General features: G+C 48.6%; 1 protein-coding gene across 2 annotated transcripts in view; it reads left to right on the forward strand.

Annotated features, from left to right (window-relative positions):
- Positions 1 to 26909, forward strand: part of TRIOBP (TRIO and F-actin binding protein) — a 422974-nt gene extending 396065 nt beyond the window's left edge. For both annotated transcript variants that reach the window (XM_085601384.1, XM_085601383.1), the window contains one exon: positions 25845 to 26909. The gene's annotated coding sequence lies outside the window, so the exon portion shown is untranslated. The remainder of the gene's footprint in view (positions 1 to 25844) is intronic.
- Positions 26910 to 27441: the final 532 nt, after the last annotated feature.

Below are 27441 nucleotides of genomic sequence, written 5' to 3' on the forward strand. Positions count from 1 at the left end.
CTAAAAAGCTGACCACCAATTTCATATCCACTGGCTTTGCCAATGCTTGTTTATCAAAATCTTATTGAAACTGGTTACTGATTTTTCCATTATGAATATTTTTGGGAAATACTAGCATGGATCAACACATGTTACTAAATGATGCTGCAAAGAAAAGGTACCTGAAATTTTACAGTAGTTTAACAAACTGTTTTTTCCTGCTTTCATTTTTTTATGAACATTTTATTTTGAAACCAAAGAATCATCAATCTTGCTTTCAAGCGTCTGCAAATATTTGCATCAAATCAGAGAGCATTCTGGGAGCATTATACATAGCCTCGTATTGCTAAACTTTGAACATGTGTGTACACATTTTTATACTGGAACCACCGTCAGTATGGCAGTCAGAGCTTACAACATTTACTTAGAGCACTCACTCTAATAATAAAAGCTTTCAATTAATGAACCATAAATAAAAGTTTGAACAGCATTAACATATGGACAAAAATATTACCTTATCTGCCGAAGGGTTGTGCTGCAGAGGTTCGGGCCTACTTGTCCCAAGGACAAAATAATCATGAAAACTTGTTGCCCTTGACCCCAAACAATATGTCCTGGGAGTCGGGCTATAGGAATTCCACATCCCTGGTTTGTAGTGGACGGTCAGCATTACCAATTCAAAGTCCTCCCCTTCTAGGTCACTACAGCACCCCGAGTCTTCACAAAATGTCCTGCGGTAGTAGCAGCACACTTGAGAAGGGAAAACATCCATGTCTTCCCATATCTGGACTGGTTAATAAAAGCCAAGTCATACCAGCAATGCGTCCAGCACACACAAGACCATTCACCTCTTACACAAACTCTGATTCACTATAAACAAAACAAAGTCGCACCTCCAACCATCCCAGTCTCAACAGTATCTAGGTGGCACAATAGACACCTCCAAAGGGCTTACATCCCCCAACCCAGTAAGAATACAGGCCATGCAAGCTCTTATACAAAAATTTCAACTGCAACACTCACTAACAGCTCGAGTGTTCATGCAACCAATTGGAATGATGGCATCTTGCATTTTCGTAGTACCGCATGCAAGACTCCAAATGCGCCCCCTACAAGAGTGCTTAGCAAGCCAGTGGAACCAGGCTCAAGGTCATCTAACAGATGTGGTGGTGGATGGCCAGACACATCACTCTCTGCACTGGTGGAACACCAAGAACCTTTCCAAAGGACGGCCGTTTCTCGAGCCAGTTCCACAGGTGGTGCTAACCACAGACTCCTCCCTCATCAGCTGGGGAGCTCATCAGTTAGAGCACACAGTTCAAGGCAGGTGGGCACCGCAACAAAAGTTACTCCACATAAACCATCTGGAGTTGCTAGCCATTTTTCTAGCTCCAAAACCCTTTCAAAATCATGCAAGACTGTCTTAGTCCGCACAGACAATATGACATCCATGTATTACATCCAAAAACAGGGAGGAACCCACTCCTTACAGTTCTCCCGGCTGCGGCAGAGCATATGGAGGTGGGCCATTCCTCAAAACATCTATCTACTAGCAGAACATCTACCAGGAGTTCAAAATCAGATTGCTGATCTGTTGAGTCGTCCGAGCCAACAGATTCACGAGTGGGAACTTCATCCGCAAGTTCTTCAACCTTTCTTTCAAGTATGGGGACAATCACAAATAGATCTGTTCGCCACACACCTAAACTCCAAATGCCCAAGCTTCGCCGCCAGGTATCCACACCCATTGTCCAAAGGCAATGCAATATGGATGAGTTGGTCAGGCAAATTTGCGTACGCTTTTCCGCCTCTCCCACTCATTCCGTTAGTGGTGCGCAAGCTGCAGCAACACTCCCTCACACTGATCTAATTGCACCAACATGGGCAAGGCAGCTGTGGTACGCCACACTACTGGAACTTTCAGTGGTGCCACATCAAAAACTGCAACTCTCACCACATCTGTTAACACAGAACCATGGAGAGATCATGCATCCAGACCCCATGCAGCCCCCTGAGGTCTTAGAATTTGGATATCTCAACCTCCCGCCTGATTGCATGAACGTTATCAAAGAAGCTAGACGTCCTACCACTAGAGCTTGCTACGCAGCTAAATGAAAAGACCTTCCCCTTACGCTCACTTTGAAGGAGGCAGATGGCTTTAGCCCTTAATGCTGTAAGATTGGAACTTTTAGCGCACTGGGTGTCTACAGTGGTCCCAGACCACACGGCCTGGTTGAGAAGGCTGTGGTCTGCATTAGCGATGGAGCACATCTCTATGACGGTGGCTAATAAAGCTGATGTGTATATGGGCACCATTTATTGCGATTCTAGTTAAGGAATTTAGGGAGGTGACTTGTCCCATCTTCTTGTGACACTCAAGCCTCACTTCCACCACCCAAAACACGGGCACATAAAGAAAGGCTAAAACTCGAGTTTATTAGACATGCCAAGTGGGACCATCATTAGGGGCGCAGGAGAGGTGGGTGGGAGGAAGAAGGGTGTTGTGTTTAAGAAGTTAGGCGATTCTTTCTTTTTTCCCTTTTGTTTCTCCTCTTCTTCTTTATCGGGGTTTTATTTCATTGTTCCTTTTCTTAGGGGCCATTGCATGAACAGAGCTATAGATAATGGATCTCTGGCCACTGTTATGTTAAATGTCGCTGCCGGCCTCTGGGTTGTAGGCGCACAGCTGTGTCTCCCTCATACGCATTTAATTCGTGCCGGCCAGTGGATGTAGGCATTTGTGTTATTATGGCTTTACCAAAACTAATAAAAGAATTGTTCCATAAATGTGAAGATAAAGTTGAGAAGCTTTTTTAAAAAAAAATCTTCTCTTTTACGGGTGCTTGCAGTATCTTATAGAGACTTCGAGCTGCAGATTTCCTACCTTAAAATTATCCCCAGGCATGGGGCTGGATCTAAAAGATTTCTTCAAGCAGTACCCTGCGTGCCGGTAGGTGGCGTAATTCTGCTCTAGGTGGCGTTGTCTGCGTTGGATGTTTTGTGCACGGTACCTATATAGGCACCACCTCTGCGTGCTGACGTCAGTTCTGAGCTACCCCTCAGTAACTTTTTGGCTGGCTTTTTTCGAAGTTTTATCAAACTTTATTTGAGATTGTTCTCCTGGTAAAAAGAAAGGCCACCTAAGAGATCAACCAGTTTTCAATCCTTGAGGGGCCTGTCACAGGCCGATGTCGGTGACAGACTCCCATTTGGTGTGTTTGTGGTGCTTGGAGCGCAACCACAACTCCAAGGCCTGCTGCGCCTTTCGCCCCAAACCACTGAGGGAGTGCTCCCTCAAGATCCTTACCACCAGATATCGGTCTACTTTGAGACACTCAAGGTCACGTTCACCCGGAAGGTCCTGGGACACTTTGGGCCCCAAGGGAATAGCAGGGGCCCCCACTGGATCCATGCCAGTGTTCATCCTCTGTGCCAGTCATGCCCTATGGATCCAATTCTGGAGCAGAGCCACAGATGACCTTCCTTGGTGTCTGGCCTAGTTCCCACACCCCAGGCAGCGTCATCCTCATCCTTATTGCCATCTCTGACACACAGCTGGATTGGCGTCATTCAGCGCCAACCGGGCCCATGCTTCTCGGAGGGGAGCCAGTGCCTTCTTTTTTTCACAGGCCTGGATAGGGAGACGAATGGGAGGGGTCTGCGGGACCCTTCTGGTTACCAGTTCCCTTAGGCTTGTATGAGGATCTAGCAGAGTCCAGTGAGTTAGACACCTCCCTTACTCTGGCCTGGTCTCGCCTACCGTGGCTACGGAGGAGGGAGCCTCTTTTGCGATGGTGGTGCGTAGGGCTGCTGACGTTTTGGCACTTAAGTTCCCACAGTGTCAGTCAAGACTAATGTCTTGACAGACGTGCTTCAGCTGGGAGTCTCCCATTCAATTAAGTCCTTACAAATGTCCTAGTTAGGGCCTGGTCCAAGTCCTGCACAGGGACTCCTGAGCATAGGATGATTGCCTGCCACCATTGTCCCACCCCTGGGGACCCAGTTTTCTCATCCAGCACCCCACGCCAGAGAGCTTGGTAGTCCAAGCCGCCATGTCCTGGATTAATCCCGGCGTGATCCCTACCACACCACCGTATAGGAAATCCAAAAGGCTGGACACCGTTGAATGTTCTTTCCGGTAATGCAATAGGGAATGGGTTTGCAATTGTTACAGGTTTGTATATGCTTTGAGAACAGTTTAAATTACATAGAAATTGCTTTTGCTTTACTTTTGGATAACATAGACTATTCAGGTTGATATGCCTAGATATCACACCGTGGATCCTACAATTCAAAGGTAAGACTTTTTAATGTTTAAAGTGCAATTACTTCTCTTTCATACAAAAACACAGGTCAACACAAACTTGTAACCTTGGTTCCTATGGAAAAAAGAGTGTCAACGATTTACCGGTAAGTAAACAACTTACAAGTAGGAGTTTTAGGGGTTAGGACCAAAGTTTCCCATGGTCCAGGTAGGCACGCAAATTGCACCACCAGCGGCACTAGGGCGGCCGGGTGCAGAGGCCCAATGTTGGCCAAAGGTGCTTAGGGGTCTTTGGTTAGGAGCTGCTTTCAAGCAAGACACTCTGCTGTGGTAGCAAAGCTTCTAGGGTAGGGATCAGCGCTGAGGGGGCCAACAATCCGCACTGGAGCTGCACCACCAGCGGCACTGAGGCGGCCGACTGCTCTGTGCCAAGGAGATGTTGGGCACTCTGTGGATTTCAATGGAGATCTTCGGTATGGTAAAGATGCTGCAGGCTCGGTCAGGGAGGCTTCCTGGAGGCGACCACCGACTGGAGAGATACGTTGGATACTTTAGGGATGCCTGGACACCGTTTGTTGGGCCACCCAAGGCCGTGGGGTGTCTAGTGCAGGGGTGTCTTTTTGCTTCAGGTGTTTATACCAGCTCCGGTTGGGGGGCGGGGGCCTTCAGGTTGAGGCTGCAGGTGTCAGCTTGAAGGAGGTCGGGGGGTCACCAGATCCCAGGTCAGGATTGCTGGAGAGACCTCCTTGTGGGGCCACTCTCACTCGGGCCGTGTGTTCGGGTGCAGAACCGTGGTGCCTCCTGGAACCGGGTTCAGTGTTGTAAGTCTTTGCATGAGCAAATTCGATGCTCACGGGAGACAGTGTCTAAGATGGGTGCAGGGCAGTTCCTCTGGGCTGGGGTGGGGGAGGGGGGCTGCTGGACATGCCGGGGTTTCTGCTGTAGTCTGGTCTGAGTCGGGACAGGCCGGTAGGGCTGGCGTCAAAGCAGTTGGTGTCCACTTTTCTGAGCAGCACAGCTCTTTGGTCCATCTTCTTTCTTCCTCGAATCTGAGGAGTAATGGTTCAGGGTTGCCCCTAAATACTACATTTAGAAGCGTTAAAGGGGTGTGCAGGTCGGAACCAATGGGTACCTTCCTTGGGGTGGGTACACCCCCTAATATGCTGTCCTCTAGTGGGAGGGGGGTATGAGCCTCTCCCTAATTGACTGGGTCCCTTCATCTTCAAGATGGAGGGGACTGAGATGTGCTTCACCTCGCCTCCCCCACCTGAGGGGTGGGGTTGGCAAAGGTGGGCACACCTCTCCTCCTAACTTGGTTTTCCTGCCGATTCTCCCGCCTAAAGTGGGTGTCAGAACCGATGGGAGCCAGTTGCTTGGGGGCAGCAAAAGGAAGGGACCGCTTCCAAATGCAGCAGGCCTTTGAAGCTTCCCCTTTGTGGACCCAGTCCATCCTGGGGAAGGAGGCATGACACCTCTGCCCAAGATGGGCTTTGCTTCTGGACCTAGAGAGCGAGGCCCTCTACCCAGGGGTCCAGAAACCTGTCTGGTGGAGGCAAACGTCAGTCAGCCATTCAGGAACCACACCAGGGCTGGCCGTTTTTCAGGGGCATCTCTGAAATGCCTTCTGAGTGCATTTTACATTAAATCCCACACTGGCATCAGTGTTGGTTTAATGTGCTGAGAAGTTTGCTACCAAGCTTCCCAGGTTTTAGTAAAGCCATTATGGAGCTCTGAAGTTCAAAATGACCAACTCCCAGACCATATACTCTTTATGGCTTTACTACACTAACAATGTCTAAGAATGGACTTAGACACTGTAGGGGTACAGGGCTCCTGCCACTGTACCCTCACCCATGGGCTAGTGCACCTTACTGGACGGGTGACTTACCTAGGCCCCAGGCAGTGGGTTGCAGGCATAGCACACAGGAATGTGTGCCATGTCAACTCTTCACTTTTCTCTGCACCAAAACACGCAGCCTGCAATGGCAGTGGGTGGGTGTTAAGGTGTGGGCTCCTAAGGGTGGCACAATAGGTGCTGCAGCCCTTCGAGGCCTTCCCTGATCACAGTGCCTTTGGTACCCATATTACCTTTTACAAGGGGCTTACCTGTGGCCAGAGATGTGCCAATTGTAGGTACAAAGTTACGGTTTTGGGAAAGAAGACTGGCCCTGGGAACCTGATTGGCAGGGACCCAGGGCACATTAAGTTAAGTTACATCAGATGTCAGGCAAAAAGGGGCACTTTGCTACAATCACTACCAGTGGTCTTGGAGAAGGCCCGAACCATACCCGCCCAGACGATTGCTGCTGATGGGTGAGATGAGCATATTTCACCATAAGATGAGGTATCGACACGACCGACTCGCAGGGCAGAGTGATTTCCTCGATTGGCAGACGATTTCCTCATTAGTGGCCTTGCGGTGCTTCGCCTGGCTGAGAATAAGTTTTTTTTCAGGCGACGTCCAGTCTGCCCTCATGGACATGCCATTTGATGGATCGCCCATCTTTGGAGAGACGGCGGATTCAGCTGCTGCTGGGTGCTTGGGGTTGCCTATGCCCCCTCACCAACTCCAGTCTGCCCCTTGTGTGGCCACGGAAGGGGTCTCCAACTGCGCCCTTACCCTCCCAGCCACCATGGCCATTAGGCTTCCCAGATTTTTTGTGGCCGAAAGTGCGAGTTCCACAGACAACGTGGGGCAGGAGGCCAGTGATTGGACCAGTTTACCACTCCCCCGGCAGCTGCTGCTACCAAGCCTCTTTAGTTTACCCTCCAACCATCATGGGCATCCAGTGGGAGGCAGGATACACCATCAACTGCCCCACTGGTGGTCATTGACATCAGACGGCTGGGTTCATCAGATTGTCCAAAGGGGCTACTCCCTCCCCTTAGTGAATACCCCACCACCCATGCCACCCACATACGATCGATTGACGAAGGACCATCTCTTTGCTTCATCAAGGAGTGCAGGCTCTTCTGGCCAAGGGAGTCATAGAGAAGGTGCCTACATCAGAAGTAGGTCGTGGTTGTTATTTCCGCTACTTTCAGGTGCCAAAGGAGGAATTCATCCTATTCTAGATCTGCGCCTTCTCTATGTAGGAAGTTGGCTCTATATATAGTGTACCAAAATGAGGTGCACTGTTTAGAGTCCAGGTATCCCTTACTAATGTACACAGGCTTGCTTTAACAATCCCAACGTGCTCTATTAGCGAGTGTGTGGTCGAGCAGCCTTAGGCTTATCAGAGGGGAGTGTTGGGCGTTTTTTGCACACACAGTCAATAAATGAGATTCCCACTCAATAAGGAAATCGACACCAATTTAGAACAAGCATTGGCATAGCCAATAGGTCTCGCTTTTGGGACCTTTGAAGTATTTAGTTATGCAGCACAAAATCCTTAGTGCAACAACACCAACTGTTGCATGGCTAAACACTTAAAAGGTCCCAAAGGCGAGACCAATTGGCTATGCCAATGCTTGTTTACTAGGCTGCAGAGAGACGTGCTTCACAATGGCTGAATGAGCCTTATCAGAGAAAGTCAATGGTTGGAAAGGACAGAACTAAAGCCCACTGTTTTGTTCGCAAAGATGTTTGAAACGCGGACATAAAATGGCCATTTAAAAGTATCCAGTGCCTAAACACTGTCCCGTTTATTGAGACCTCGATCCGTTAAAGTCAGAAAAAGATTTGTTGGGCTTTTTACATCACGTGCACTTGGCGACTTTTTCTGTCGCCTTACGTTACTTAGGCATTCTACATTAGTTGTGATTAAATGGTGCAAAAAACGTTTTCTTGGCTTTTTCAGCCAAGCACTATTCTTTTAACTCCCGCCAATAAAATAGAAATGTTTCCACGCGCGAAGCACCATAACGGTGCATACTGTGTACAGTTTTTGTTCCAAACTGCGAAGAAGAGCAGCAGCAACGTTTGCGGCCCTGAACTTAAACATGCTTCGTGGTTGGCTAAGTGGTGACACCTCCGGTTGAGACCTGCTAAAAACATCCTGTTCAAGAGCTCTGGCGTACTCCGCCGATGCCAAACGTACGGCGACCTAAATCACCGACTCAAGTAGCCATGCGGCACTGATTGGCACACATCTTAATTACCTTTTAATACAAGTAATCTGATAACTGCCCCTTGCTGCATCCACGGCGAAACTGTCGCAGCGATGAAAGATTTAAAAAATGAACCTCTCCGCCTCCAGCCGCCCCGCTGACCTTTGTCAAAGAACCCCATCTGCTGGTTGCCACGGTAACTGAAGGCAATTGATCGAGCCGAACAAGAGCGGCGTCGAAGTTTGTCGCCAAAGGAATGCTGCAGTATTTCAGAACTGAGACTGGGCAGCGCGCACGCATTCACATTGTGCAAATGCACTTTCGCAAAAGCACTAGTTGAAGATTGGTCCCAGAGAGGCGAAAGCAAGCATGGTTTGCCCTGAAATGCTTCCTTGTCGTGACCAGAAAACATCCCAGATGTCTGGGTTTTCACTATCCTTTCGAAATGTTCCAATTTGCAGGCCTTAAAATGAAAGCAGCAGATGTAAACAAACATTAACAAAGGCAAGCGATGTGCTGCTTATCATGCAACAAGCATTCAGGCAGTAGGCCAGGCTTGCATTTTGAGCCCAGACTTAAACACATAAAAAAACAAGCATTGGCAAAGCCAATAGGTTTCCCCACTGGAGCTATTGCCAATGCCTTTTGGCCATGCTCTACAGCTTTCTGCATTTTCTTGACGATGTGCATTATCATAACAAATAATAAAAGGTGCACGTGGCAGGTGGCGCATGCATAGGGCACACATGGTGGGAGATAAATGGTCACCGGGAACCAACATAAGCCAGCTGGGAAGGCTGAAAGAGGCAGCATGCACAGGGGCTGCACCGTATGACTGAGGCTGCAGGTATATACAAGGGGAAAGCGGCAGCATGCAGAAGTTATTGAAGCTCAGGATCTTGCCCTAGGTAGAAGCATGCATAAAGCAGTTGGATATGAATACAGGCTGCAAATGGATAAGGCACCGTAGGATCAGGCTCGAGCGGTGTTGTCCCGTGATCAGCCCTCTATTATGTTATGTTCCTGTTTGGTGAACTTTATGGCGCAAAGGAGGCAGAGAAAGAGCAGGCCGGCAATCACTGTGGCTCGTCCCTTTTTCACCATATTTGGGTGTGAGCTGTGCAGCGCCGGGCTCTCGAGTCTGGGGGGGTTATGTCGTCTCTAGGGATGAATGATCGCAGGACAGGATGAGCACAGCACAGAGGTTCAGCAATGCTGGAAGAGAGGCTGTGAGAGGCCAGCTGGGATGTGAAATTCGGGCAGGGGAAGCAAGTGGCGCGGAGGGAGCAGAGAAGCAACCAAGAGCTCTCTATCACAGCTAAGCAGCACAACCCCATCTGTAGCCTGCAAACACCACCTCCAATAGAAAGCAGAGCCAACAAAACAATTTGCAATAAAACATAAACATAAGGGCTCGGAACAAAAAGTCCATAAGACAGGCAGAGATCATAAAAAGTAAAAGAAGCACAGATGACAAAAAGTGGCATTAAAGCATAAATACAGTGAGGCAAAGCAGCACAGCTACGAAAAAACATGCAGTAGCAGAAAGAGAAACGAGTGCTAAAAAGAAGGGAAACAAGAGGGAGATGGGTAAAGAGAGACAAGCGGGCGCGCTGAAAGTTTAAAACCAGCTGCGAGACGCGCTCTGTGGTGGGGGAGGGGCATTGAAGCGGGGTGCGCGCGTGTTTGGCCGCGCGAGAGGAAAGCCAGATGGCGCCTCTGCTCGTGCGCGTAACCGCACACTGTATGCCACACAAAGCTGTGGTCGGACTTTGAAAACTCCACTCCTAAATGTCTCGCCAGAGCAGCGCATGTGCTGGCTCAGGCGAGACCTAAAAATAACATTCTTATATTAATTTAGACAGATTAAGTAGTAAGTACTTTTCAAGTTAGTGATTCGCAAACGCAGAAAATACAGTTGTCAGATTTGAGGCATGAGCGTCGAACCCTATATTATCTTATGGGAGGAACATACACTGCATAGGGGCACTTGCATTCGAGTTTCAGAGTTGTTTCTCTGGACTTAAGGGAAGTAGGGGCCAAGGTCCTTAGAACCACAAGCTGTTTCGGTTTACTTCCCTTGGTGTGCCCTGGTGCAGAGGTGCTGGTTGCAAGGGTTGGCTCAAAAGCAACAGATTTGAGTAAATTGGAAAAACATGTAACAAGAAAAAGGCTGCAAGTGGGGACTTGGGGGGGGGGGGGGGGGGGCTAGTCCGACAGAACCCAAAGGGAGGCTCAGATTTTGAGGGTCTCTGGACCCAAGGGTGCATCATCTGTAGGCTCGTACTCTAGCTGTGGGGCTCCGGTGCAGAGGTGTTTTGTCCTGCGGGTCGCTTGCGTTAGAGGCTCAAACTTTTTAGGGCGACCTGGAGATGGGGATAAAGCAGGACAACAGAGCCACTCTCAGTGATGGCTTCGTTGGTGCTGATGTCCCACGTTCGTAGGAGTTGGTGTCCGTGATGAACTGTCAACAAGCCTTGGCTTCTGCAAGGGCTCTGGTACCCCGGCTATTGAAGCAGGGCGGCTCCTGGGGGTCCTGGCGTCTCTAAATTTGGTAAGGAGATGGATCTTACCTCTTGGAGCATGGAGAAGGTCTCCATGCGCTAAGATCCATCTCCTTACTCATGGGTTGCTGCTTCCTTTGTGGATTCGAGGCACTGCAGAACGGTGCACCATGTTGGTGCGGACTGTGGCTGCTGGGAAGTGGCTCCTCCACTTCAAGGGAGATGCTGACTGGGTGGCGAAGTCCTGGCATCCCTCCAAGGCCTTTGGAGGATGCACAGCTGCAGGACGAGTTGGGTCTTTGCAATTGTCGGGACAGGAGCAGGCAGGCAGGGTTTGACGGCAAGTCCACAGCTAATCCACAGTTCTTGCGTTCCTCAGCTCTTTTTCTTTCTTCTTCTTTAGCCAAGCGCATCTGAGTTCCTGGTGTCAGGGGCCACCTAAATACTCAAGCGGTGTTGAGGAGAGTGAAAGGTAGTAGCCAATAGGCTACTTACTCTTGAGGTCCCTACACCCCATGTATGACCACTTTCTGTGGGGCGTGGACATAAGCCTGTCCTAGAGTTCTTAATTCCACCAAAAACAAGATGATGGAATCCTTCTTTAGAGGAGCACATCAGGTAGCCCTCCTTAGGTGTGTGACTAGCCTGGTGGTGCAAAACGCCTAATGCATAGCTAATTTCCTGTGTGACATGGTGCCAAATGGGCCTCAGGGAGTGGCATCTCCCAGGTCTGAGGGAAGCCGGGGTCACATATCAAAGGCGGCAGGAGCTTTGAAGCCCCTGATATGCGAAATCACTAACCATCCTGCTGGAAGTGCACATATTGTTTCTGGCCTCAGAGTGCGTGGGTTCTCACCTGGAGGGGGTCAGAAACTTGTCTATGGGAGCAGGCCGGGCAGTACCAGTCAACCAGCACACTAGACAGTGGTAGGTTTTTCTGCATGTCTTGATAAATCTTGTACTGGCAACAGTACAGCTTTATTAAGACAAGGTGTTTGATAGCAAACACCATAGGTTTCAGTAAAGCCATCATCTAGTTGGGGAACCCGTAATGACCAGTACTAGTACATATGCCTAAGACGGCTTCCCTGTTCACTTGTACTATCTTGTATTTGAACTAGACAGCACAGGGGCATATCTGCTCATGCAGATATGTTCTTACATAGGGAAGCAGCGGTTACAACGCTGTTGTTACCACGCAGGTAGGTAACAACGCGGTCGTTACCACGCGTGGCTTTACATCGCAAGTCGTTTCTACGACTTGCACTAGGTGGCATGCAACACCAGGGAATGTGTTGGATTTTATATCTAACACATTCCCTGCTGTTGCTCTAACTGGGGTAGAAATAGTAATTTATACTATTCATAAGTCCAGCGCGCCATCTAGCGCAAGTCGTAGAAATGACTTGCAATGTAAAGCCACGCGTGGTAACAACGCGGTCGTTGTAACGACCGCGTTGTTACCTACCGCGTGATAACACCACGCAGTGTATCGTCATACATTCGCTTACATGTAGTATAATGCACCCTGCCTTAGGGCTACACGGCCTGCTGTAGTAGTGACTTATATATATTGCATGCAGTGACCATGGCATGGCACTCAGGGTGCCATGCCCTGTTTTCACTCATGGTTTGCACCATGACACGCAGTTTGAAATGGCATGCTGCATGCAATTTGTTTGGTGGTCCCTTAGGGTGGCATAATACATGCTGTAGCCCTTAGGGACCCTCTTCAGTACCCATGCTATAGGTACCAGGGGTACCACCTACTAGGGACTTACGGGGGGGGGGGCAATGTGACTGCCATTTGTGTTGCAATTCGATCATTTTACCTTGTTTTAGGGAAAGGGCACTGGCACTGGGGCCTGATTAGCAGGAACCCAGTGCACATAAGTTGAAAAACATCCATGGCAAAGAACAAGGGCTACCATGACAAAAAGGGCCATTTTCCTACACTCATCCCCTTCGTGAGGAAAGAAATTCAAAATGCTCATGTTCGACTGAGTTGTCTGCCCTCGACCCAGGAGACTGAGTGGACTTTCAGGACACATATCTCCTCATCTGTGATGCCTGCCCACAGACGTTACCTGCTGTTTACGGTGGGCAAGAGCACTTTGTTTGACAAGCTCTCATTTGACCTTTCAAGCGCCCCTTGGGTGTTCATGAAAATGATGGCGGTGGTTGCAGTTGATTGGCAGAAGTCTGGGATTCCAGTCTTCCCCCTACCTTGGCTGTTGAAGGTGGACTCACCCCTGGCAGTCGTCACCCACCTTGTGATTACCGCAAACCTCCTGCATTCGCTGGGGTTCACTATCAATGTGCTGAAGTCACACCTGACTTACTCGCAGACGCTCCTTTTCATCTGAGGCGTTTTGCACAGCGTACAGTTACGGGCCTATCCTCCTAAATGGCGGGTCCAGGATAATCTGGCTATAATTCTGATGTTTCAGCCTCTATCCTGGATTTCGGGGAGGCTGCCTCGGAGGCTGTTGACCTCATGGCCTCCTGCATCCTGCTAGTTACTCATGCCTGATGGCAAATGCGGGCTCAGCATTGGGACCTGATGTCCAAGTGAACACAGCTTCAGAGAAATCTCTCCGAAATGGGTCAGATTGCAGAGGGAACAGCAAAAAATCTGCAGTAATGGTTAATGAACCGCGATTGGGTCAGTAGCAGACCCTCCCCTTCCCCCCCCCCCCCCCATCCCCACCCAACCAGAGCTGACTGTAGTGACAAATGCACCACTGCTGGGCTGGGGCGGCCATCTGGAAGAGGTGGCGCTCCGGGCGATTCACTTGGCACTGAAAGCCTTTCTTCCATTTTTTCAAGGGAAGGTTAGTGCAGGTGTTCACTGAGAACACCACCCCCATGTGGTACTGCAACAAACATGGTGGGGCGGTGTTGTGGATCCTTTGTCAAGAGGCCCTCTGTCTCCGGACATGGCTGGAACATCAGGGCATTTCCCTGGGGTTCAACACCTGGCAGACTCTGAATACCAGAGCGAATGAACTCCGCTGCAGATGCCTAGTGGATCATGAATGGCGTCTTCATCCCAAGGTGGTGCAAGGTCTCTTTCAGCAGTGGGGTGAGCCTTGGTTTGATCTGTTCACTGCTGAGAACGCTCAATGTCCGTTTTGCACGGTAGAGTTTCCAAGGCGACTCTTGCTCGGAGATGCTTTTCGTCTTGACTGTAGCTTAGGCATCCTGTACGCCTTTCTGCCCATACCACTCCTGCCCAGAATTCTCAAGAAGATCAGGAATGACCGGGCCCAGGTCATTCTTGTGGCTCCAGATTAGGCACAGAGAGTTTGGTATCTCGAGCTGTTGAGCATGACCATTGGTCCTCCAGTCAGGGTGCATATTTAAGAGGATCTCCTGTCGCAGCAACAGGGGAGGTTTCTGCACCCGAACCTGAACACTCTCCACCTTCATGTGTGGAGACTGTGCATCGACAGTTGACTGCTCTGACCTTCTTCCCGAAGTCTGTAACAGTATCCTGGCAGGCAGGCGTCCCTCCACCAAGTCTGTATACCTCTGCTGATGGGACATGTTTGTGTTATGGTGTGCCTTCCACAACATTGACCCTCTTTCTACATCCCTATCCCAAGTTCTATTGTTTGCATTATCCTTGGCCCAGCATGGCTCTGCTCTGGGCACAGTAAAGGGGTATCTTTCTTCCATCTCTGCATTTTTACAGTTTCCGCACCAACCCTCTCTTTTTGTCCCCCATAGTGGCTAGGTTTCTTAAAGGACTGCAACAAATGTTTCCTCCTATGCCATTCATGATGCCTTTGTGGAACCTCATTTTGGTTCTCACTTTACTCATGTATACCATTCGTGCCTCTCCACAGTTGACTTCTTTGGTTCTTCACTCTAAAAACTGCCTTCTTGGTGGCCATAACAGCGGCCAGGAGGGTCAGCGAAATGTAGGCACCCTTGGCACACCCGCCTTACCTCACTTTCTAGTCAAACAAGCTGGTTTCCCGAAACCTGTGACTCCTCCTTCTTCCTGAAGGTTGTGACTCCATTCCTTGTAAGCCAGAACATCATTCTGCCTACTTTCTTGCTGCACCTCATCTGTCCAAATAGAAGAGACTCCACCGTCTGGATCCAAAAAGGGCATTATCGTTCTAGCTTGGCCGCATGAGAGAGTTCGGGTGAACGATCAACTCTTTGTGAGCTATGCTGGAGCAAAAAAAAGGGAAGGCAGAAGAGAACCTCCTTGCAATGGATTATCCTGTGCAATAAGATCCGCTACACATTGGCCAAGAAGCAGCCCCCAGAGGGCAGGCTGCGACCACTGCGTTAGCGTGCAGTGTCCTGATCCTGGACATCCGTGAGGCAGCAATGTAGGTTTCACTGTACATGTTCACCAAGCACTACTGCCTGGACAGTCCGGTCCATCATGACGGATACTTTGCCACTTCGGACCTGCAGGGTTTTCTGGTCTAATTAGTTTTGCATTCCCACTTCTGAGGAGGTATTGCTTGAGCAGCTATTCTAAGGTAAGATATCAGGTTAACAAGTTGCTTACCTTCTGTAACTCCTTATCTAGTAGAGATTATCTAGCCACAGATTTCTTACCGACCTTTCCAACCTCCCCTCTCTACAAAACAATTGCTGTGTAGAGCACACCCTTGCAAGGGCCTTTGTTAGGCACATCAGTGGTCAGTGCTCATCGTGGCTCCTTGCAAAGTTGCAACTGTAACTGACATCAATGTGCTGAGGTGGTGCCTATATAGGTGCCAGAAAAGTCACTTCTGCCGTGGACGACGCCCCGTGGAACGATTCCACCTACTGATGCGCAAGGGTACTGATCTAAAAAAAAAAAAAAATCTGGATCCAGTCTGACTCCTGGGGATAATTCTAAGGTAAGGAATCTGCAGCTAGATAGTCTCTACCAGATTAGGCATTACTGAAGGGAAGTAACTTGTTCGTCTCAGACTCCTAGGTAGTGAGGAGGTTAGAGAATTGTCTGCAGGCTTTTAGATGAAGTGGAAGGTGGCTGACAAAGTTGTGGAAAGTGGCATGTGAAGATCTATTGCTTGCTTGCCTGTCTAGGGTGTAAGACTAGTAGGACTTATTTATGATGGTATGGTGTGGGTGCACAAATGTGTGCATGGGTCAACTTTCTCTTGAGGAAAAGAATGACAAACATGTCATGGATGATATCTGAGACTTCTGAAATGCAGAGTGTGCGTTAATGAGCATATGTGGGAATGTGTTTGGTAGTTTGAGTTCAAGTGGCTTTTGTTTGAGGGGTGGTTGGGTGTGGGTGTGTGGGAGGGTGTGGGGGGGGGTGTAGGTGTGTGTGTAGGGGTTTAGGTGTGTGTGTAGGGGTGTAGGTGTGTGTGTGGGGGTGTAGGTGTGTGTGTGGGGGTGTAGGTGTGTGTGTGGGGGTGTAGGGGTGTGTGTGTGTGTGTGGGTGGGGGTGTTTGTGTGTGTGTGGGTGTGTGTGTGTGTGTGTGTGTGTGTGTGTGTGTGTGTGTTTGTTTTGCTAGATGTTAACTTGTAGATATGCTCTTTCTGCCTGCAGAGGAGTAAGGTTTATTGAACAAGGCCCTTCCCGATCCTAACATGGGTGAACGAGTATTGTCTGTGTTCAGTCTTAGCTGGGGAGACATTGAGGAGTTAAGTGAAGTAGGGAGGAGGCATGAAGTTATAGGTTGGAATTTCATTGATGTCACTTCCTGTAGAGATTGAATCTGGAAAGTGTTTACAGCAGCTGAAATGACGAGACGGAAAAGTAAGGGCTGCAAGGACAAAAATTGAAAATCTTTGGAATGGAATGCACGGTCTTCACATCTTCACTTGCCTAGATTGGAGGAAATGCTTGGTTATGCATAAACGGTACTGATAAGAACCTGTTTTAAAACTATTCGCTGAAATGCCCCTTTGTTATTGTAATGTCTTTTATACTGCTGTCTTATAAGTAAAATTGTTTTAAATTGTCCATGTATGGTGCTAAAATAAGTTAAATGAAAAAAGAAGAAAGATTAATTTGCAATAGGTCGATTTATTTTTTGGGAAAGGATTTTCATTGGATTTTACAAGATAATCCACATTAGTATGTGACAATATTCGGTGAGCGGTAATGACGCCGGACAGTAAATACAATCTGGTCATACCTGAATGAGTATTAAACAAAATCAGCGTAGGGCACATTAAGGAGTGGAGGTTTAAAGTGTCCTTGTTATACATTGAAATAAAATGGGCACAAACTTAGAAACTGGGGTGAGAGATGGGCGGGCTTGGTGATGGTCGCAGAATGTGAAGAGCGAGGCTGGAAAATGATGACAGCGGGCGGACTGGCTTTTTGGGGGGAGGGGGGGGGCTATGTTTACCACTCGAGGATGGGTGGGGACTGCGGGAGAGTACTGGTGTAGGAACCCCCATTTGGGGTAGCTGTGGTGTGTTGCATGGGGAGTGCATGGTGGAAGATTGTCGTTTCCCACTGCCTGTTGGAAATGCATGAATAGGGTGGGCCATTGGAGGGAGCTAGGTTGTTTGCGCAGTCGGCGTATCGTCTCATAGCAGAGGGCGTTGTCTTCTGCTGCACCCTACATGTGTACCGCTCTATGCCATGCGGCCACCGGAGGGGCTGTAGGAGAGCTTCAGTGGAGTGTGTGCGCGCTCTTGTCAAGAAGGAATGCTAAGGCCTCAAAACGAGTGCGTACTTTGTTTCTTACGCTTAAAAATGCCTAGGGAGCATGCTTCCCATATGTAAATATCTTGTAGCTCTGTGACCTCTTGCAGGGTAGTGTGGACTGAATGCCATAACTCTTTGGCAGAACAGTACCACATGTGTATTAAATCCGCATGAGGGGTAAGGCAGTGTGGGCAATCCGACCTGTGCCTCAGGGAAGTAACTGGTTAAATAAGCCTTGTAGAGTAGAAAGAACTGTATATTCCTAAAACTGGAATTGCGAGAGATCTGTTGAGGGGACTCTTGACCATTTCCATTTCCTGTCATGCAGCACCCTTCCGAAGTAATTTCGGGGGGGGGGGGGGGGGGGGGTTGCCAAGATTGATGAGATGGTTCTGTAATATTCGAGAGGTAGACTGTCTAAACCTGATGTTTTGTTCCGGGCGAGGTCACGGATCACTTGCGCTACATCAGTAGACGTTATCGCAGTCTCTAAGGAGAGTCTATTGGAAGCCCGAAATGCCAGGGAGATTAATGTCTGCTAGAAACGCATCGGTGTGAGCTACCGAGGAGTCTGGCGTTGCTCAGTGGATGGAGGAGTTGTCATTTTGTGTATGGGTGATTACGCCTGAGAGAGTGACCCTTTTCAGTAATAGGAGGACCTAGGACTTTTGTCTGGCCAGGAGTCTATCCAATTTGTCACATTCCCTATAGACTTTTGCCGCGTGACCTGTAAAATTATAGTGTTGCAGGTGTTCTAAAAGGACTATGTAGGAGGTTTTCACTTCCGCAAGCTGGGTGGCGAGCACGGGGTTGCTATCCTCTGTTTTACCCAATTTAGCAAGGTTCTTTACAGTGGCCACTATGTCCTTTCCAAGGTCCTATGTACTCTCACTATCTTTTGGATACAAATTCCTCTTGTCACCACATTAAAGGCGTCCCACACCAGCGTCCTGGTGGAGGCTGTGTTTTAGTTCTCTGAGAAATAACGTCTGATGTGATCTCCGTTCTCGTCCCGGAACACTGGGTCCTTCGGACATTCTCGCAGAAGCTTCCACTTAATGGTTGGTGTGTATGGTGGTGCCCACCTGAGGTCCATGACATGTGCATCATGGTCAGACACCATGCATTCCATGTAATCTGAGTGCTGGACAAGCTACACCGGGGGAGGGGGTGGAACTAAGGAAGCAGTCAAGGCACACATGTTAATTATGGAGTATGTAGTGGAAAGAAAAGAGCCGGGACCCAGGGTTTTGAGATCGCCATGCAACCGTGAGTGACCAGTGTCACACCCAGTTAAGGAATCGATCTGCCTGCATGTATCGGAGGAGCAGGGCAACTGGGGGTTGGCTTTGTCCAAAGTGAGGTCAAGCACACAACTGTAATCAGCGGTTAACATCCATGGTAGTGTGGTTCTATAGGCAAGTGTGGCAGAAATGGCATTCCAAAAGGTTCCCTGCTCCGCATTGGAGAGTAGATGCTCCTGATGAATAATGGCCCGCCGCCAAGGCGGCCCTCAAGGACCACATTTCGACCCTCTTTATCTACAGTAGTCTTTGTCTCCTTAAATGGGACTCCGTGGCAAACCCATACCATGGCGCCTCGTGCATATGCAGAGTAAGTGGTGGCACAAATCCAATGAACCACAGAAAGGACCGTCCCTAGTTGTGTCTTGAGAGATGCCCAATTTAGTGGGGGCAAATCACAAAAATTGACGGACTGGCATCACACATCACCAGGTGTCATGCTTCATCATCTGCCAGTCCTCGCCCTCTAAAAACCACGTTTGATAGAGGGCGGGCATACACCTGAAGACAGGGATGCACTTCTAGACTAAGTGGGGGCCCAAACAAAAAAAGGAGTGAGTGAATTTAAAAACCATCATAGTATACCTGAACAATTTTTATTTATTCTATGGGGTTACTATGTGGGATTAAAATATATAAGTGCGGTGAGTGGGGACCTTATCATCCCGTCGCCGCTGTGAATCAGTGATTGTTAATAGGGGGTCAACATGTTTCTGCCTGTATTGTCCACTTGGGTACGTGGCATTCGTCAGGACCTTAAATATTGGGCTCCAATCTTACCACTGTGGGCGTAGGCCTATAGCCAGCTGCCACCTGTTTAGAGAAACCTGTAAGAGAGAGGGGGTGAGACAAACATAAAATACTCAAAATGGTTGTCATTCGGTAGACCTTGATGTGTCACAGTCACGCTCCATACTTACTGCTCTCTCCTAAAGTGAAAAGGTGAAAAATGTATATGAGTGTCAGGCATCTGTGTTCACTCTGACATTCATGTGAAACAAATATAGAAGTCTTACCCTATTGGAAAAACCTATTTGCCCCATGGGAGGGGTAGGGGGGAAATCCTTGTGGCCACATTCTGGTGGGAGACGATAAAGGATGAAGACAAAAGGGTTAAAAACCAGACTGGTTGGGAAGGTATATCAAAGATACTGAATTAGTTAGCAGAAAAAACCGTCAGGGCGTGCTTGGTCTACTATAGTTTCAACCTGTTGAAAGAAGAAATCAGAACAATGACTTACAGTTCAAGGCGTACTCCCCGCTAGAAAACCTAGTGCTGCATGCGTCCAGCCTCCTCCCCGGTGACATTAAGTGTAGTGCGCAGCAAGCTTTTATACTGTTGGGTGGGGTCGTGGCATGCGATATGGGTTTCAGGTGAGCGTGGCGCACAGTGATGATGCTGCATTTCCTGTGTCCTGAGCGAAGCATGCAGAAAGGACTGCACGTTGCCTGTTTGTTGCCTGACCCTCGTTGGGGTGTGTCAGCACATGGCGCTGCTCTGACACGCCGCTTCCTGTGTCCCGTCATTACCTCAGATGATTGCCTGGGGTGGGGCGGGACCAGCTGTGGTCCAATGAGAGCGCCTGCCATAGTTTCTGGAGATATTTAACGTGTGTAGACAAGTTATATAGAAATATGGGGAACATGTGCCCTGCTCAGGAGTATTATTTCATGACGGGAGCAGTTACGAGTATTTACACAGAAGAAAGGAAGAGAAAACAAACCCAGATTGTTTACAGTCAGGGTGGCGGTGTGGTTAAACCTACAATTAGTGCACAAGTTGATTTTACAGCTACCGCATGATTGCTGATCAAGATGATTTTAGTTTTAGGGAGTAAGGGAAACTGCGTGTAGCTCTATTCACATGTATTACTGTGTCTATTGTTTGTGTTTTTGTCTTTATAATGGGTACTGTTAAAGTGTATGTTTTAGTGAGCGCTAAGGGAAGTTACTTCATTTGTAGCCATGGGATATCATCGTTCAATCCGTTTTTCCATGTCCCAAGGCGAAACACCCAACGCTGTTCTCTAACATGTAAGACATGTGAGAGGCAGCCATTGCGCTTCTGTACTACTTCCAGTACCGTCCATCTTAGATCTTTATCAGAGTGTTCTTTCTCAAGTAAGTGTTTTGTTAATTTGGTGTTATCTTTCTTCCTTCTGATAGTGCTCCGGTGCTCACTAATTCTGATCTTTACACGCCTAGTAGTCATGCCAACATACATGAGTTGGCAAGGGCATTTGAGTAGGTACACTACATTTTCTGTGTTGCAGTTAGAGAAGTTCTTCTGAGTCCATGGCCGCTCAGTACCTATGTCCACTTCTTTTGTGGTGGCCGTGAATTAGCATGATACGCAATCGCCACAGGGGTAATGTCCAGTTGGTCGTTGGTGGCCCTATAGTGTCAGTTGGTTGTCATCTGTAGCGGCTGGTGGTTTTGTATGGACTAGTTCATCCTTGATGTTCCTACTGCGTTTGTACGCAAATAGGGGTTGGGTCCAGACTTTGTCGCTGGTGTTTAATATGCGCCATTTCTTTTGAATAATGTTCTGAATTTTGTTGGACGCTGGGGTAAAGGTGGTGACACACACCATCCGGTTCGCCGGCTCCTTTGGCGTATTTTCTAAAAGAGCTGCCCGGTTGTTGTTTCGAGCTCTTTTTTTGGCATTCTTGACCAATTTTTGGGGGGTAATTTCTTGCTCTGGGTTTCATTTCCAGGGTGTCTGCTTGTTCATGAAAGTCTAAAATTTCTGAACAATTTCTGCGGATGCGCAGAAATTGCCCTACCGGGAGGTTTTGTCTTAGGGCTTTGGGATGGAAGCTTTCAAAAAGCAGAAGGCTGTTTTTGTCGGTTGCTTTGTTGTGAACTCTTGTGCGTAGGCCTTCTGAAGATAGGTTGATTTCAAGGTCCAGGAATATTGCTCTTTCTTTGTCGATGGTATGTGTGAATCTCAAATGTGGATCAATGCTGTTTACCCATTCCACGAATGATTGTGCTTCTTCATTGGTACCCCTCCAGACGATCAGAACGTCGTCGATGTACAAATCCACATCCCTCCAAAGCCTGCGCAGGTGGTCTAGCTCTCCTGTTGTGATACGAGTCTCGTGCATAAAGACAATCTGTTCCTGTTGGTGCTTGATATGAGTAGACTGCATATCCTTTTCTAGCTGTGTGCGTTCTCCAGACGTTCAAGTTGAGGAAACAAATATCTGTCTAATTGGCCATGGTGATGCAGGGGTGTCGAGAGAAGCGCATGGGGATTGGACCACCCAGGAAAAATGCCACCTTACCATGTCACCCAGCTTGCACCGTATAAACCATACAAGGCCCGTCCACCAGGATGGTGCATGTAGGGAAGGGAACACAGGAGACTGTATCAACTTAGATAAGTTTAAAGTCCAGTACTGAGGGCCTACCACAACCGGTAGTACACATAAACGAGGCATGTTCAGTAAGCTCTAGTGTAAAGTGGGAGAGGGTGGCTAGGTGTCTGGGTATAGTGGAATGACCACAGTGCCCCTAAAGAACTAGAGGTCCGTCATGTTTGTTCCAGCAGGGGCCGCCGGTAGTTCAGACGCCTATTGCTGGAGTTGTGTGTGGGAAGAGTGCAGGGATGGAATATCTGCAGGGGGTGTTGCGAGGAGCTTGAGAGGGAAGGGCAGATGATGGTAGTCTCCATGGCAACAGTAGTATACACAATATTGTCTTATTGAACAATGCAGGTCAATCTTGTGTAACAGTCATCCATGAGAACGCCAGAGACACATTTTTCAGATAAGATTGATCTCCGTCTGTGGTGTTGCCAGAGAGTGCGAGTCCCTTTTGAGAGTCATCGGACTGGAGAGTGTCATCACCTGATGTGAAAATATGCAGGCCTTTCTCATCGTCCGCGACTGTGGTATTGGGTCCAAGGTTAGCTGCAGCTTGTAGAGCTCTCCTGTAGTCTGCGATGATCTGCTCCAAATTCGGGGAGTTAGTTGGAGATTCCTGAGGCGCATTTAGTCTGCCCCGTCCACTACCACATTGCTTGGGGGAGGGGGGGGGTAGGTTTGGTGCGGGCCAATGTCTACTACTTGTGTTGTTGGTTGTTGGTCGGTCCAATCTCAGACTTCCTTAGGGCCCGTGAAGAAGACTATGGTACCGTCAGATATTTTCTTGAGGCGAGCTGGGAATAATTACTAATATTGTACCCCCAGTTGGCGGAGACGTCTCTTGACTCCAGGAAGGAGGAGCGCTGGTGTTGGACCGTTCGGATATAATCGGGGAAACAGCGTCATGGTTTTGTCCTCAACCTGAAGTGTACCCGCCTGTCTGGCAGCACGGAGGATAGCATTGCAATGTATTAAGTGCAAGAGTTTATCCAGCATAGAGCAGTAAGGGCCACTGGTGGTGGGGCCTGGGCTGGGACACGATGGGCTTTCTCTAGGGAGAAGAAAGGGGTGGGATCAGACGACGAGGTGAAAGATTTGAAACAAGTCTCCACATATACAAGGGGATCACAACTCAATCTCCTCTGGGAGCCCCAGGATGCAAATGTTGCTGCTGCAGGAGCGACTCTGCAGGTCTTCCGCCCTGTCCTTGAGTTTTTGAAACAGGTCATGTAAGTCCCGTTTTGCGGACTGGTTGTCCGTCATCAGTGGTTGTGGTACAGAAAGTGTTTTCTCACAATCAGACTTTGAAAGCTTGCAGTGGTCATCGCGGAGGAAGCTTAATTCCGCAGCTAAGGATCCAAACCTTGTCTCCACGGAGACTCCGGAGTTCTCTATATCCGCCAGCACATTGTCCAGCTTGTCTGAGGTAGAAAAAGATGGTGTGCATTCCAGCAGCGGAGTGCCTGGCATTATGGAGGGTGGGTTTGCTGAAGCTGGCGGTGGGGCAGTAGTGGTGGAGCGCAGTTGGCTGATGATGGCAGTGTGAGGTGAGGTTCAGAGTGAACCAAGCAGTGTTGGGGCAAGAGGAAAAGATGTTGGTGTCGCTGGCAGTGTGGGGGAGGCGTCCTACAATATTTAGCGTATCCTGAGTGTGCGGGCTGAGGCAGAATTCAAAAGCGTGAGACCCTGGGACCCTCGATTATGGGACCTGTGTGAGGAGGGAAAGGAGCTTCTTAACGTCTCATGCGGTTCCGAAGAAGGGTCCCCAGGGCTGGCCAGTATGGAGGAGATTAAGATGGGGCTAGGAGGCGCACTGTCCTAGCACGTCAAAGGGGCCTGCCAGAGCACAGCAAGGTGGAGTCAACCCCCCCCTCCCCGCGTGCCTTGGTTGCGGTGCAGAAGTGGAGAGGCTGTGGGTTAATACTGCAGGTGGGGCCCCCCATGCGGGTCCCAGGGCCAGTGCTCAGTGGCTGCCTGGCTCAATGGTTCGGGACCTCGTCAACTCCTGCAGGGGGGCCCGCTGTAGTGCAAGGGCTATCAGGGTCACGCTGCTGCAGCCCCAATGTGGACAAACGGGTTCAGGGTCCAGGAATCCAGGGTGCAAAGTCTTCACCCCCCCCCCCCGGCGAGGGTCTCTGCTCCGGGACAGCTGGTGCGGCCCTCTGCTGATGGGCACGTTGAGGCCAGAAGTCGCTGCTGCTCCGGTGTCCAGAAAACAAGCCCACTGCCACAGCAAAGTGGATTCAGGGTGCCATCTGCGCAGCTTAGTGCTTGGCGTAAAGATGCACATTTCCCTGGACCACAGATATAGCCACTAGTCGTCGTAACTCTGTTGGCTTTCTTACTACTTTTTCATACAATGGATCATTTCTGCTTAGCATGACTCAAGAAAATTATAGGTATCTCAGAGAAGACATTGCACTGGACCGATTAAATCCTGAGTGAGAAATTCCATATACTCCAGTTTTGCCGCCCACACTCACTACCATGTTCTAATTTTGTTTTACAGGAGTGTGGTGCACCTTAGAGTTTGACTCTGTCCTCAAGCGGCAAATACCTTGGCATATGCAGTCCATGCTTTACAAAAATCTCATCTGCGTAGCTAGAGGTTAAAGTGGACAGGAAAAAGTGCTATCCGAATATGTCTGAAATGTATACTACAATGAAGAGAAGCGTGTTTGTACAACATAGGTTGAAATGTAGGTGCTGCTGTTGGAAACTCCATGACCATGTTGTGCCATTAGCCACCACTTGTGGATCCAAACTGACTTTGCCCAGTGACGTAGCGTGTTTGTCCTGTGCTGCAGGAGAGCAGGGCTGCTTTTCGTTGGGAGCAGTGTTGGTGGTGGGCAGGGTTTAGATCAATTCAGCGACCTCTAGCCACTGGAGTTCTCAGTCAGTCCAGCCAAGTTCTCTTTCACAGTCAGACAGCACTTGTACATGCAACATTGGTTGGAAACACTGCTGGGTCCACTTCGGTCTGCTCCTACCCAGTCTCTACACAGAACTTTTTAAAAATCGATTCCATGAGTTGGCTGTGCTGTTTCCAAAATTATGAAAAGTCCAGAATAGGTCGGAGGCGTAACTAAAGTTAAGTAGGCTTAAACCACACTAGACCTATATGAATCATTACTGCATCTTCTTGCAAGTTCTCAACATAACGTCTGGCTGAGGGAAGTCAAGTGGTTGGCAAAGCACTCTGTTGTGACTGCATCCTCTTTGTAGAAATAGGAGAAGACAAGACCCAAGCAAGGATAGGGAGGGACTCTGGGATCCATTTATAGATGTTTCACTTCGCAGTCTTAGTTGCAACATCAGGAACACCAACACCATTAGTTAACTCCAGGCAACTGGTGGAAGGGGCAAACCTTTGACTGGATGTGCAGGTTATTCTGTGTAGCGCAGATTTGTGTAGCACGGCTAATCTGTATAGTAATGAGTGCTGTAGGGTTTGGGTTGAAAAGGGAAATGGAGAGAATTTGGAGATATGGGAAGTGAGGGTTAACTTGGTTGGACCAGTACAGCACTGGATGCATTGGGAACACGTGCAAATGAAGCACAGGCAAAGGCACCCATGGACATTTTATCATTGACAGATTGGCCAGCTGGGGCATATTCTGCTGGAGCCCAAACGTAGGTCGCACCTCAATCATGACCATGTGCAGGGCAGTAAAGATGTTGATTTTGCCTCCTTACTAACACCAAATTTCTACCTTTCTCTAGGCCTCTGCCACGTCGTCCTGCTTAGTCTGTTTTTGGGACCCATGCAGTGGAGCTCGCCCAGTGTCTGCAGAGTAATAATTCAAGTGTCGCTCTATGGCTGGGTACAACTCACCAGTGCCTCCGGCGCAACTCACCAGTGCTTCAACTACAGTCCTCTAAGAGGAAATTTTTTACCCTGGATCTCTTGCACCTTCTGGATTTTATATGTGAAAGATTTTATATATATAAATATATTAATGTATAGTTATTTTATTCCTGCTTTGTTTCCCTCCCCTCAGGGAGCAAATATTGACTGTGACAGGTTTTTTCCGCCATATCCTTGAAAGGTTTACAGTTACTGTACTGTACAAAGGCACAGCTGTGCAGTATGACACGTGCCTGCGTTGAGGATTGGTAACCACCTTTCAAATAGGTGTTGCCTTACTGTACCCTCTTGGCATGCACTTTATGAACCTAAGTGCTTTTGAGCCTGTGGTGTTTTAGTGCCCACCATATGCTTCCCCCTTAAGTGCACACAGAGACTGGTGCCCCCATCTCGACTGGAGTTTCTGTCCTGCACTTTTCATATGCAGCACTAGCTTGCTTTGGACAGATTAGCCACATGGAGTTGAGTATTGTATGGACATCTGTTTTGGACCACAGAGGGGCAGGGTGCCTTCCTGCACCTTTGGTTGAATGTGGGTCTTCTCCAGACCTTGCTTACTACTTTCTTTGCAGTTGCCGGCCACTGTTGTTGGTAGATTTTGATTAAAGCCGACAGTCATTGCAATGTGAATGGTGGCTATATGCTTCGGTTCAGGGAGGGGAGCAGACCGTGGTATAGTGTTGACGGTTGCAGTGGTTGATGATGCAGGAGCAAGAGGGGTCTTGTATTGATTGTATTATCTTAACAAGAATCCATTCCCAGAACTAGGAGAGGTGACCTAGTTTGAGGGAAGAGTGTGGCGGATTACTGCTGGCGTTGGGGAAGAGGCTGGGCCTGTAAGGGGGCAGATTACTTAATATGTAAAACCATTTCTAAAGGAAGTAATCGACTCATTCACTTAATAAAAGTTTTAAAATATGTTCCATTTCTTTCTGTGTTTAGAATTTTTTTTTGTTTTAAAGAGTTTGTATCGTTTCTTCAAATGATTCCGCTGTCCCTCTCTTATCTGGGAGTCGAAGGAATGCGGGATCTGTGCTGATAAGGTACATCATATGGCACATCAGCAACATATATTGAGCCCATCTCTCATGCACAGCATTGTTTCTTACTCGAGTGCAAGATTAAATGATTATTGGTGAGAATTGATGATCTACCTTTGATACAGTCAACCCACCCCTTGTGGGTACAACCAGGAGGGTTCCATAAGAACAGACTGCTGGGTAGTGCTCCTGTATGGTGGCTAAGTAGTTCTCCAGTGGCCATGTTCGGCTATCTAAATGCAATCCATGCTCAGTTTATCCCCCCAAGTCTGGTAGGGCTTTTCCTGCACTCCCCCAGCATGAGCCTGCATCAAGACAAGCAGCAAAATGTAAGTAGTGCAAATAACAAATCTGAAAGATAATGCCCTGATGCAGTGTGTGCAAACATTTAGGAATTATGTGGCTTTGCCAT

This window comes from Triturus cristatus, chromosome 4_2 (assembly GCF_964204655.1).
Source record: "Triturus cristatus chromosome 4_2, aTriCri1.1, whole genome shotgun sequence".
In the NCBI taxonomy this organism is placed as follows: Eukaryota; Metazoa; Chordata; class Amphibia; order Caudata; family Salamandridae; genus Triturus; species Triturus cristatus.